The sequence below is a fragment of the Macaca fascicularis genome, chromosome 6 (assembly GCF_037993035.2).
Source record: "Macaca fascicularis isolate 582-1 chromosome 6, T2T-MFA8v1.1".
Classification (NCBI taxonomy): domain Eukaryota; kingdom Metazoa; phylum Chordata; class Mammalia; order Primates; family Cercopithecidae; genus Macaca; species Macaca fascicularis.
In genome coordinates, this window is record NC_088380.1 from 67,716,703 (window position 1) to 67,729,605 (window position 12,903).

A 12,903-nucleotide genomic window follows, 5' to 3' on the forward strand; every position below is an offset into this window, starting at 1 on the left:
GAGAAAGTAAGATCCATCCAGTTCCAAAAGGACACCAGATTTCTGTTATCCTTATCCTTAGTGTTTCATTACAGTTTCTGTAATGAAACAATGAGAACCAATGAGGTCTGGAACTTCCAAAGAAGAGATAGAAGTTGTAGATAGCATAGAGGAGACTGGACCTATCCCAGCAACGATGCATTAGGGAGGGGGAAAGGAAGGAGAAGTGAGACAAATCTCAAAAAAAGGTGATGGTGGAGCAAAGCAATCCCCTGGCCACCTGTCACTTAGCTTTGAGCAGCTGCTGGTGAGAGAAAACCCCTGTGTACAGGAAGGACCTATGTAGGCTGTACAAGTCAAGGCTGCTCGTAGCTTGTAGTGTCTACCATGCTTAAGTTTCATTACCTGTACTCAAGATAGAGTAAAACAGCAATGCCCTGCAACTTAAATCACTCTACTGAATCTGACAGAAAGATAAGCTTCATTACAGTAGCAAAAAGACAAATTTTTTACATAGCCAAGTTATTATAGCACATTCTGATCAGGATAGCTTTAAATCTATACATGTACATTTCTTGCCGAGTATGTTATTTAATAAGGCCTAAAGTTAAATTGAAAGCAAAAGTGTAGTGAGTTTGTTGAAGTATTTATCTTATGTTCCTGACTGAAGAGATAAATTTAGTAGTTGTTTCTCAGGTAACTAAACTTTGCTGTCCGGCTTAGTTTTTTATGTATTTAATTTGCCTTTAAACCTGGATTCCGTGCAAAGTTTCATAACTGCTTTAAAATATGGGCTTTATTAGAGATGTGAAAACTGAGAATGCAGCCATGTTTTCTCCTTATTAACTCATCACACAATACCAAAGTGGGGAATGGAGATTTAGAACACTTAGATATCCTAATTGGTAAGACACAAAGCCAAGTAACTAGGTCTTTTCATGACCCTGAACATAATTGAGGTTCTGCAAAGAAAAACTTGATTCCCTTACACTCAAAATCCTTTAGTTTTATAGTTGAATAGTGTAATATTTTACTTTTTAAAAATGATCATCTTTTGTATAAGGATTTTCAAAGATTCATTTTTGCTTTCTTGTTCACTGGTTATTGTTTTTGGGAGGCAGGGGGTTGTTTTTAAATCTCACTTCAAGAGATGTCCTTGGATGGGGTTGGTAAATGAATGCTGCTTATCCCCACTTTTAAGAAGTGCGTGAATATCTGAGGAAGCTATGGTCAATTCTTCAGGCTGACTCAAATTCCAGGAAATCAGGCTAAGTCATCACCAGCATCACTCACTACTGACTACTTATTGAGAGGAACACGAATTTATAACCTAGGTAAGCAAATAGCTACGCAACACAATGCAGAATGGAGAAAAATCACAGGAGTGATGCAGAAGGCTTGAGGTCAGGGGCGCCTCAGAAGTTTGACTTAACAAAAGACTTCAAACTTCAAACTTAAGTCTGATTTTCATCTTTAAGTGCCACTGGGGTAATTCTCAGACCATAATTTTCCTCATCAGTAAAATATTGAAAATTAGACCAACTACTTAAGATTAAATGAGAGAGCGATGTGCCTAGCACATAGTAGATGCTGTATAAATGCTGGTCTCCTCTATATACCATGGGACCACATGCTGGAACACACGGTTGGCTCTTTATACTTAACAAAGAGGAACTGACTAGGTCATGTTAGTGTCCCTCCGCCTAGAGCTAACACTGCAACCATACATCCCTCCTCTGGAGTGTAGCAGCTGGCTGCATCTCCCAGTTGAAACCTGCCAACTACTGAGTGTCAGCAACTACAATGGAGAAAAGACAATGGAGAGCACACCTCCCAGAAAGCACCTTTCTCCAGGTAAGTCTGTGTTTCCATGGACTCCACAAAGACAGTTTACAGATAGGGATGAACAAATGGATTAAAAGTATGAGACAAAAATGTAAAACTTCACTATTAAAAATCCAAATTAAAGGAAGACATTTCTGTTTGTTTTTCAAAGTATTAAAGACTTCAAAACTATTAAGTGCTAGCAGAGATGAAGTAGAACACTCACTGTCATGGATTACTTGCAGGAATAGGGTGAAGCAAATATAATTATTTGTCTGGGCTTTTAGAGAAGCAGATGCTAAGACTAGATTAAGCTTCACACAAGAATTTTATCAGAGGAAATGTCCATGTGAGAAAAAATGGAGAGGGAGCCAAGGAAGGCTGAGAGAACCATCAGACCACAATGCAGTCTGACTTCAAGGGAAGGCAGGAAGGTTGAATGTAAGCGTCTTCGATTGCCTGGCAACCTCAGGAAGGCTTGGCAGGGCAATGGGGAAGCCCTTCAGCCAATGGCAGCCACCAGCAGAGTCCCAGGAACAGGCCTGCCTTAGTATCTCTTCCATGCTGGAGCACTGGCTGGGAGCAGCCCGTGGGAAGAGCGGCCTTGGATAGGCCCTTAGTCAATTACACTCTTGTGTTTGGAGGACTTCAAGGCTCATTCTCACGGCCACCACAGTGACTTGTTGGTTAACAAATTTAGCAATGTATATTAAAAGGTTTAAAAATAATTTTACTTTTTTAAATCTAGAACTCTATCTCTTGAAATCTATCCTAAGGAAATACCCTAAAATGGGAGAAATAACTTGAGTTACAAAGCTGTTCATTAAAAGTGTTTATAATAGCAAAAAATCAGAAGCTAAACATCACTTCCAATTAATCATGGCAGTTTGTACTTCATCCATTTCACTCATTTACTTCAACTGCCCACCCCTGTAGGCCTTCAAGTTTGTGAGTTCTATGGTAGTGATAAAGGTGATATACGTGTTGTTTTTAAACCCACTGGTTAGCAGACCTTAGTCCTGCTGAACTTCTTCATGATTCCAGGACTTGAAGGAGTGTTCTATATCTCAATCCAGGAAGTAGTTCCCAAAACTGTACACATAAGTAAAAATTCACCATATGTGCATTTAGGATTAAAGTACTTCATGCACTTTACTAGATGAGATTTAACCTCGAAAAGAAGGAAAAGAAGAAATCAAAGGACATGGCTGCTTGAATTTTCCTGCTTCATGACATAACTCTCTCAAATGCAAACACACATACCTGTCCCTCTGACATAGGGCTTAACCAGGTTGCAGAGACAAACCAACTGGGGGACAAGCGGGCTGCTCCCAGCTGCACCACCTTACACCTCCCTTTGGCCTTGTCCTCCTACACATCATGATTATTTTCTTCTTTTGATTTTATCCTCCGCAGCTTCCACTACCTTAATCCTGTCACTGTCACTGGTGCCGTTCATTCCAAATCTCAGTCCGCAGACACTTATCACTACTGTCTTCACCATTTGTTCAGGGGCCTGTTAGTATCTTACTGTCCTCTGCTTTCTTTATCAATTAAAAAAAAATTTTCTTCAAATCCAGAAAGGACTTGGGTGACATCATTGGATTTTTTTCTACAATAACTATAAGCATATTATAACTAAATCTTACTTACTGTTTAAATTAAAGCTGCAATCTGTCACTTGCTTGATGTATAACATCTGCCCCTCAGAGATGACAAAATCAATTTGAATCCAAATGAGAACAAACTTTCACTCAACCATGGTATATGTACTCTGTGGCCCCCATCAGGACACAATACAATTCTGGATTCAGATATCCAGCTTTTGTAACTTAGAAACCAATTATGACTTTGAATAATTCATTAATCCAGAGTTACATTAATTGGAGAGTGTGGTGGCAGGTTGCTGACCCCATTCTTATACTATGTATTCAATAATATGTATTAAGCAAATATATATTGTTGGTAAATACTGTGAGTTCCTACTCAATATCCGTTCTTCCCTTCTTCCGTACTAGCAGAACGTTTATTTTATTCTGGGTGGCAACATGCCTCGGCTCAAACAATAAGTCAATATTGTTACACATATTCGTGACCATCTTGTTCCACTTTGCTAGATACTAAATATCCCAATCTCCATTTGCAGCTAGAAATGACCAAGGACCCAGTTATGGCCAAAAAGATGTAAGGGGAAGTTTACTGGGGAACTTGTAAGAAGGCTTTACTTTCCTAATAAAAAGGATAGATGCAGCTAGCACCATCCTTCCCTCTCTCTTCCTTAATGCAGATGTAATGTGTGAAGCTGCAGCAGAAATCTTGAGATAATGAAGCAACAAGCAAGAGAATGAAAGGCCATCACATTGAAGATGACAGAGGGGAAGGTGAGATCAGTTTCTGAGTCCAGAAGCACAGGATTAAATTAGTAAGTCTCAGGAGTATGAAGGGCCTGTCAGTGTTCTGTAGGCAGTGAAATAGAGAACCGATAAAAAATGAATACTAGGTATGCCCAAGTGTTTGGAGACCCTAGATGAGGCTAATACTTATTTAGAGCAGAACCACGCTCTCATACAAATATAGTAACAGTATAAGTTGCCATAATATTTTTGGAGAGAAATTTAGCATTATCTATCAGCATTTTAAAAGCACAGATCCCGTTTTTTTTCTTTCCTTTTTTTTTTTTTTTTTTTTTAGACAGGGTCTCTCTCTCTCTCTTGCCCAGGCTGGAGTGCAGTGGTGTGATCTCTGCCTCCTGGGCTCAGGCAATCTTCCCATCTCAGTTTCCCGAGTAGCTGGGACTACAGGCATGTGAAACCACGCTCAGCTAATATTTGTATTTTTTGTAAAGACACATCTCACTCTCTTGCCCAGGCTGTTCTCAAACCCCTGAGCTCAAGGTGTGATCCACCTGCCTCGGCCTCCCAAAGTACTGGGATTATAGTACAAAGCACAGATCCTTTAAACTAACAAACCCATTACTGGGAAATTATCCTACAGAAAAACACAGGTGCAAAAAGATACATGCAGAGGTTATTTATTGCAGCATTGTTTGAAGTAGCAAAAAATGAGAAGCAACCTAAATATTAAATTAGAAAAATAAATTAAAGTACGTACATTCATACAAGGAAACACTATGCAGCTGTTCAAGAAAGAATAATACAGTATGCATGTAATGACACGGAAAGATGTCCAGAGATACTCTTAGCGGGAAAAAAAAAAGAGCAATTTTTCTTAAAACTTTAAAATGCTGGCCGGGCGTGGTGGCTTATGCCTGTAATCTCAGCACTTTGGGAGGCCAAGGCGGGCAGATCATTCGAGGTCTGGAGTTCGAGACCAGCCTGACCAACATGGTGAAACCCTGTCAGTACTAAAACTACAAAAAAAAATTAGCCAGGCATGGTGGTGGGCGCCTGTAGTCTGTGCTACTCAGGAGGCTGAGGCAGGAGAATCGCTTGAGCTCAGTAGGCAAAGGGTGCACTGAGCCAAGATTGCACCACTGCACTCCAGTCTGGGCAACAGAGCAAGACTCCATTTCAAAAAAATCAAATGCTACACATGGTTGTTGGTATATACATGCACAGAAAAAGTCTGAAAGAGAGAAGCCAAACAGATGAAACAGACACAGTATGTTTTCTAACATGCTTTTTCTAACAACTATTATTGGTGTGACAATATTAACCAAAAGCAAACAATAGGAATAACTCAAGGCTGAGGTTCATCACTGGTGACCAGGGGACATAAAATTGCAGATTTAAAGTAGCTCCAAAACAACCGAGCTTCCAAAGTTTTAGGGGAAGCAAGTGAATGCCAAAGTGTCATAAAGAGGGAGGAAAGAGACGAGTCAAGACTTAAAGTCATTATCGAGAGAAAGAAAAGTTTGAGAAAATGTAATATGAATGTATGGCCCCTGAACCCACTGCTGCTGCCTCTGGAAGTTTTATTCGCTGTAGTCAGTGCCAGCTGCACCAGTGACCTCTGCTTTCATGCATTTCTATCTTCCAATGCCAAGACTGGTGCACATGTGTCGGGCTGGGGCATCCTGCAGCCAAGGAAGACAAGGAAATTGTATTGGAAGAGGAGAAAGGAAGTTCTGAGCCTGATTCCCTGGAACTGGAAGAGCTGTGAACAATGAAGAAGTCCGAAGAGGGAGCAAGCTTGTGTTTGGTGGAGCAAACAGAGTAGCAATGTCAAAGTTCTCCCTCAGATGTGCACCACAGCCTGTTTTTAACATGAGGCTAGTTCCCCATTTACCCCTCCAGAGTCCATTCTATTTCTATCAACTTTTCTACCTGAGTTTCTCCTTTGTGGCAAGACCATATGTTCTTGAAATTTGTTCCTCTGACCTCTGCCCACAAACAACATATAGCTTCATTTGAGGGTTTATAAAAGACTTTTGCTAAAGATTTCAGAGGATAACAAGATAACAAATGCTCCTGATCTGTTGTTTGTTAGTAGAATGAGCCTGACCCACTTTTGTGGAAGTGCTGTTGCTCATATTAACACATCTCTCTTAGACCTTGATGATGAACTCAGCTGCTACAAGCCAACCTATCCATCTTTCTATTGTTGGTCCAGTTTCTAACTTAGCCCTCAAGCCATCTTTTCTCTAGCCTTAGCCCTTCTGGTTTGAGTTACAACATTAACACTAATGGGGAGAATTTGGCTTATATACAGACTCATTAAGTTTCAGAGCAAGTTTCAGACCTGTCCCTCCCGTCTCACTGTCTTCTTAATTCAAAGTCATTTCCTAACAAACATCATCGAAGGTAAGAAAAGTACAGTGGGTCACCAATGTGAAAGTGGAGGTTTTAGAGAATAGAAGAAAGGGGCTGGATACAAAAGTGATTCTGGAAGTCAGCTGACAGCCGTGATGAGCTTAAGGTCAAAAGAGATGTTGCTAAGAAATTGTGATGAAGAGACACTGGTCTTAATGTGGCAGAGAGGCAACACCTCCTCTGTCACTGGGAGAGGAAAGGAAATGCCCTCAAATGATACGGTTTTGAGGAGGTAATATCAAAAAGTCAAAACGAAGTATACCCATCGAAGTTTTTAGTTTCAATACACATTAATCAACTCTGGGGTAATTTGCATAGAAAAAGAATTTATTAAAAGATAATTGGTAATTCACATAGTGTCCCACAAAGTTGGAGAATCTGACATGAAGCCACACTTCCAGAAACAATGTTCTCAATCTCACTGCACACAATTGGTCCTGTGAAGACTCCAGTGCCCCAGTGTTGTATATTTTACCTGGCTCTCACTGCCAACACCAAACACACCAGACACCACTGCTGAACCATCCTGGATGCCAGGAGGGCCAATCCCCAAGGACACCTCCAGCCCCTCAACCCACTGCTGCTGCCTCTGGAAACTGCATTTGCTGCTGCCAGCACTAGCTCCACCTAATGGGTTCCTGGTGGCTCTGCTTCCGTGCAGCTCTAGCTTCCGATGCCAAGTCTGGTGCAGATGCATCTGGCTGGGGGAACCTGCAACATGGGCCCATACCCTAGAATCAAGGGACATTGGGAATATACCATCCAGCATTTTTAGCTTCTACAGTAGGCGGTGGGCCAAAGGTAAAAAAAAGCATCCACACCAGAGGTCAAAAAGAGTGTGTGGAAGAGTTGAAAGTATCAGAATTGGTTTACGTTGGCAGACGAGTCCCGTTGGCAGATGAGTCCCGTAAGATTGAGTGAAAGGGAACTGTAAAGTCAGATCCTGAGCCTTAGGATAGGTGAGGAGTTGAGCTGAATATGGAGATAGAGAGATAAGAAGGGAAGAGTTTTTTCTAACCTTTATTTTAAAAATATTTTCTGATTAAAGAAAATAAATGTTCATTATAAATAAAAGTGCTAAAAAGTTCAAAAAAGCAAATGAAAATGATCTATGATCTGCCAACCTCATCTTACTGCTGTTACCATTTTAACTATTTTCTATATATTTTTCTGTGAATATATAGGTCTTAATCTACATAATATTTTCCTTGTGTTTTTTCACAAATTATGATTTTTATGACTACTTAACATTCCATTATCTGGCTGCACCATCATTTTTGTCATATCGCATATTTTTCCTTAAATTTTTAGGTAAAATAAGTAGGTAAAAAGGAGTACAAATATTGACACATATTGTCTCCTGACTGCAAAAATATTGTGCATTTCTCATGATATAATTTTGAATATTTCATTTCTCTAAAATTGCACTAATACTATGTATAATCACATTTTTAACTCTTCATAGATAAAAATTATCCCATTTTTATTTTGTATTTATTTAATCATAAGTAAGGCTTTATGACTTTTACCACATACATATATAAATTGTCATGTCTTTTCCTCTTTCTCCTTTTGAAAATACATTTCTGGCTGGGTGCAATGGCTCACATTTGTAATCCTAGCAGTTTGGGAGGCCAAGGCAGGAAGATCAGCCGAGACCAGCCTGGGTGACATGGTGAGACCCCATCTCTACAAATTAAAAAATTACCCAGACACAGGGATGTGCACCTGTAGTCCTAGCTACCTGGGAGGCTGAAGTAGGAGGATCTCTTGAGCCCAGGAGTTCAGGCTGCAGTGAGCTATGATAGCACCACAGCACTCCAGCCTGGGTGACAGAGCAAGAATGTGTAAAAAGAAAAAAGATAGTACGTTTCTTTTTCTTGATTCGTAAGATTTCTTGGTATAATAAGAATATAAATCCTTTGTCAAGTAGGTTTGAAATACTTTTTTAAGTTTTCATTTATCTTGCTGTTTTTTCTCACATACAGAAGTTTAAGATGTTTGTGTAATCAAATAAATATTTTTATTTATGTTGTCTACCTTTAGATTTGTGCATTATCTTTTGCAGGCTAACTTTTTTTTGAACAAAATTATGGGCTTAAATCACAGGCAGAAGGGAAACAAATCAGCTTGTCCCTCAACTTTGCACATTTTACATTTTTCAGGAAATGGCCCATTCTTCCGGTTGCTCAGAAAAAAACCCTAGAGTGGAAACTGATATCTGTTTCCTTCACCACACACCTCCAACCTTCAGATCTGCCTTTAAGACATATATGCAGAATCTGGCCACTTCCCCACCCGGGCACTACCACCCAGGTCCTAAGTTTGCTTATTTCTCACTGCAGCTTTCTAATTTATCTCCCTGTTTCCTTTTAAAATAAAAATCAAATCACCCTACTCCTCTACTCAAACCCTCAAACACATTCCTGCCTTGGGATCTTCAATAACATGTTCCTGCCCCACATATCCAAATGCCTCACTCCCTCACTCTATTCAGGATCTCTGCTCAAACATCCTTCCTCAAAGGCCTTCCCTGAGTATCCTATTTCAAATAGCGCCTCACTGTCTCTGCCATCACTCTGTCCCCTACTCCCTGCTTTGCATTTCACTGTAGCATTATCACCAGAGCCATGCACTTGTCATGTGTTTGTCAGTCTGTCCCTCCTGTCCTTCCTAGAATGGAAGCTCTTCAAGGACAAGGGATGCATCCTCAGGACCTAGCATGGGGCTTGGCACTTAGCAGATACTCAGTAAATATTTGTAATAAATGAAAGTAAATATTTGTCATAGTCTGAGTTATTTAAAGCAGACCCCAAGGCAAGCGTAAGTGTGCAAATGATTTACTATGGAACTGGGAAGGGAGTGAGGAAGCAGTGAAGGCCCAGCCACAGCCCAATCCCACATGGCGCTGTAGCCTGTCACCCAGAGGCAAGGGAGCAGAGCGTTATACTGGCTCAGCAGTCAGTCACTGGCCACCTGGCAGGTGTAAACTCTCAGCTCTCCTCTCAGCCCCAACAGCTCAAGAGAAAGCCTCTAAAGAAGGAAACAAATACCAGCCAGTAGCAGCAAAACTATGAAAGCTGGTGAAAGGGATTCAAGGTGTCCACTATAATACTGAATGAATGTGTGAATGTGTAAATGAGTGAATGAAGAAGGAATATGTTTAAATACTTGTAAGTTTGATAGAGGAGACAGCTGGACTAATGAAAGGCAGGTGTGAGAAGCATGAATTTGATCACAAGTGCCCGTGTGTACTTTCCTAATCAGTGGGATCACACTGGGCTAAGCTTCCCTCTGCATCTTTGCTTCAAAACAAGGTTGGACCAACACTAGGCCACTGGATATTTCTGCTGGGGACAGCATACGATGGGACAACTAGCAGAGCATGCCAGAAGGCTCTGCTCAAATTCTCAGCCACATACATTATCAATTAAAAATCCATTTGGATCTGTGGATTTCAACTAAAAGGACAAGTCAGTTGAATGGGGAGGATCTAACTACAACCTTTTCCTCAAATTCTGCCTTGCGCCTTAAGAAACATCAGAATGTTGGAGAACAAACAAATGTAATTTGTGAAATGTCCCCCCAGAAGTTAGCTAGGCACCCTACGCTTACCCTAATGATCAATAAGCTTCTCCTTTAGAATTTTAATTCTTCTTGAAATAACCAGATCCTAGAGACTCTGATTCAAAAACTGTTGTGTGAGTCCTGAGTATGTGTGTGAAATAACCAGACCCTAGAAAGTCCGATTCAAAAACTTTGTGTGTGTCACGTTAAAAGCTGCCCAGGCTCTTCTGAGTACATAGCCAGGGTTAAGAAGTTGGGCTTAGTCTTCCAATCACTCCTGCCAGGAGCACGTTATTTCAGTCAGACAATCCGAATCTCTCCACCTTCACATAAGCAAAGACACTGAAGGAAGGTAAGAATTTCCTCCTCGATTTTTAATTATGAAAAAAAATTTGAGACAGGGTCTCCCTCTGTCACCCAGGCTGGAGTGCAGTGGTGTGATCATAGCCACTGCAGCCTTGATCTCCTGGGCTTGAGCAATCCTCCCGCCTCAGCCTCCCAAGAAGCTGGGGCTATAAGCAAACACCACCACACCCAGCTAATTTTGTGTGTGTGCATGGCAGGGGAGGACAAGGTGTCACTATGTTGCTCAGGCTAGTTTCAAACTCCTGGCCTCAAGTGGTCCTCCTGCCTTGGTCTCCCAAAGTGCTGGGATTACAGACATGAGCCACCACACCTGGTCATGAAAATTTTTATTTATACAAAAAAAATGTTGGAAGAATGAGTATTATAAACACACATATGCCCTTCTGCTAGATTCAGTAATTGCTAATATTTTGTGTGTCACTATATTTGCCTTATTCATATACATACATACACATGCTCATGCCTGCATGCATATGGATAAATCAATGTGTACATACACATATTTTTGAGCCATTTGAAATAAGTTGCAGATAGCATGATCCTTTACTGCTGAATATTTTCAGTGAGTATTCCGAAAACTAGAACCTTCTCCTTGATAACCACAATATCAGCATCGTAGTATATCTGTCTGAGTTAAATCAGGAGACAGAAACCACACAGTTATTTGAAAGAGGAAGTTTAAAATAATCATTAGACTAGGCATGGTGGCTCACATCTGTAATCCTAGCACTTTGGGAGGGTAAGGCGGGAGAATTGCTTGAGCCCAGGAGTTTGAGACCAGCCTAGGGAACACTGTTAAACCCCATCTCTACAAAAAAAAAATTTAAATTAGCTGGGCATGGTGGCACATGCCTGTAGTCCCAGCTATTCGGGAGGCTGGGATAGGAGGATTGCTTGAGCCTGGGAGGTTGAGGCTGCAATGAGCCATGATCACCCACTGCACTCTCCATCCTGGGCTGAAGAGCCTGCCTCAAAACAAACAAAAGAATTATTAAGGGGCCAGGCATGATGGCTCAAGGCTGTAATCCCAGCACCTTGGGAGGTTGAGATAGGAGGATGGTGAGGCCGAAGTGAGCTACAATTGTGCCACTGCACTCCAGCCTCCTGGCCAACAAAGTGATACCTTCTCAATTAAAATATATATAATAGAAAAGTGATTATAAAGATGTTGGGCCAGGCATAGTGGCTCACACCTGTAATCCCAGCGCTTTGGGAGGCATAGGCGGGTGGATCACCAGGTCAGGCATTCGAGACTAGCCTGACCAACATGGTGAAACCCTGTCTCTACTTTAAAAAAAAAAAAAAAAAAGAATACAAAAATTAGCCGGGCATGGTGGTGGGTGCCTATAGTCCCAGCTACTGGGGAGGCTGAGGCAGGAGAATCGCTTGAACCTGGTGGGTGGAGGTTGCAGTGAGCTGAGATCGTGCCACTGCACTCCAACCTGTGTGATAGAGTGAAACTCCGTCTCAAAAAAAAAAAAAATGTCAAGAGAACTCTTACTAAATCTACTAGAGTTGAGTGAGAGTACCCAGTGAAGAACCAGCTTGGAAGAGGGATGCAAACACGCCTGGGTTCAGACCTCACTGAAGAAGGCATGATTGCAGCCAATAGATGGTGGAGAAGTCTGCTGGGTTTCCCGGGCCAGATCTAGTCCACAGCCGCCAGGAAAGCAAAAAATAACTCGTCTCCCTCCCCGCATAAAAACACACACACACACCCAGAGCCAAGGCTGGAGGGCAAGTTTGCAAAGTCAGAATGGCTCCACACGCACAAGGTTGGAGCCCACAGTGTTGTTGGGAGTCACATCAAAGGAGTCACCTGGTCTGGACTGAGGCTGCAAGGTCAGGATCTGGCATGCAGCTGCGGCAGTGTACCACCAGGTGTCTCCAGACACACATGCACCAATGACCAATTGGACAGCTGGAGCAAAAAAAGCAAAGCATAGCACTCCAAAAGGAGGAAACAAAGCCCGCTTCCTCTGGTGGTATCCCTCCTGTGTGCTCTATTGACAAAGCTAACATCGTGCTAATAAATAATAAATACCCGAAGAGTCCAGTCCATTATTGTAGAGCAGTACTGAAGTGTGAATTGGAGCTGAGGCAATTGATAGTTGACACACACACACACAATAAAATTAATAATAATTCCCTGACAACGGCTATTCTCAGTCCAGATTCAAATTTCTCCAGTTGTGCCAAACACATCTTGTATAGTTTTATGGGGTTTTTTAACCAAGATCCAATCAAGTCCTTTTAGTTTCTTTTGATTTAGAGCAGTCTCTCCCAACGTTTCCATTTTAATGACATTGATCTTTAGAAGAAATCAATGGACTGATTGAGTCTCATGCTAGATTTGTCTGTTTGTTCCTGGTGTTAATTTTCTGTCCCTGAATTT